This window comes from Anneissia japonica, unplaced genomic scaffold (assembly GCF_011630105.1).
Source record: "Anneissia japonica isolate Jap-2015-1 unplaced genomic scaffold, ASM1163010v1 scaffold7731_len1735946_cov199, whole genome shotgun sequence".
Classification (NCBI taxonomy): domain Eukaryota; kingdom Metazoa; phylum Echinodermata; class Crinoidea; order Comatulida; family Comatulidae; genus Anneissia; species Anneissia japonica.
The window spans coordinates 1,390,731-1,392,239 of record NW_022758997.1 but is presented as its reverse complement, the minus strand read 5'-3'; positions in this window follow the sequence as shown (position 1 = coordinate 1,392,239).

Sequence of the window (1,509 nt, the reverse complement as noted above, 5' to 3'; positions counted from 1 at the left end):
ATCTGGACGGAACGGCTTCAATGTAGTCCTGTCTCTTATACACATCTTGTTGTGTATAAGAGACAGATTCTTTATAGTCCACATGAGCCAACTGTGTACACTGGGCCTACGGTTTATTTATTCATTTCACTTTATTTCATATTCATATACATATTAAAAACAAGTTACAGATCGTGGCCAAAGGCCAAATTGGCAGCAACTTTTACTGCTGCTGCTGCTTCTGCTGCTGCTGCTGCTACTACTGCTGCTGCTGCTACTACTATTGCTGCTGCTGCTGCTACTGCTACTACTACTGCTACTGTTACTGCTACTACTACTACTACTACTACTACTACTACTACTACTACTACTGCTACTCTACTGCTACTGTTACTGCTACTACTACTACTGCTGCTACTACTACTACTACTACTACTACTACTACTACTACTACTACTACTACTAATAATAATAATAATAATAATAATAATAATAATAATAATAATAATAATAATAATAATAATAATAATAATAATAATAATAATAATAATAATAATAATAATACTCCTGCTAACTCCCGCTATTACCACTACTTATTCTACTGTAGGCCTACTACACTTTTTTTTCATAATAGCCAGAACAATTTTTTTCCAGGCTCAGTGTTCATTTTTCTTTGCTAATTACAGGCTCAAATTAATATTCTTTATTTCGTACTTATTTCACAATTTTCAAGATAGAAAATCATTATTGTACAGCAGATATCTGTACTGTATTATGGTGTAGAGGGTATTAGATAGTAATAATAATAGTAATATGCTTGATTTATTGGTTTCTATATTTTTTATTTAAACCTCATTTGATTTTTATTTAAACTTCATTTGAAATTTTACCTCAGCCTCAATTTGTTCTTATTTCTAAGCAATTTTAGCCTTGGTGCTCTTATAAAAAGTGTACTACGAATAATACTAGTAGAAAATCCCCCTTCGGCAAGCATGGACTATAATAATAATAATAATAATAATAATAATAATAATAATAATAATAATAATAATAATAATAATAATAATAATAATAATAATTATCATCAAGGGTACTAATATAGGGGCGTTCACTTTCCTATATAGACCACACTTTGCCCATGCTTAGCCTATTGTAAAATGTGTCTATTGATTCACCTTTTTAATTTAAACTAACAAAATAATAATAATAATAATAATAATAATAATAATAATAATAATAATAATAATAATAATAATAATAATAATAACGATTTTTAAAGCTATGCCATGAAAGCAGATTTGTTACCATCCCAATAAAATCTTTCGTAACCCCAATGGTTTAATCGAGGGTCGTGATGTAACGAAGCCATGCAATCTGTTGGAAAAATGCTGGAGCCATCAGTGGTTTAATGCTACATTTTGATGGATTTAACAAGCAAATTGAGTTGCATCTGAACGTCGTTATCAGAAAACGTATAAACACTGATTGAGTCACACAATTGTTTTGTTTGGCAATACACTCTCATTCAGA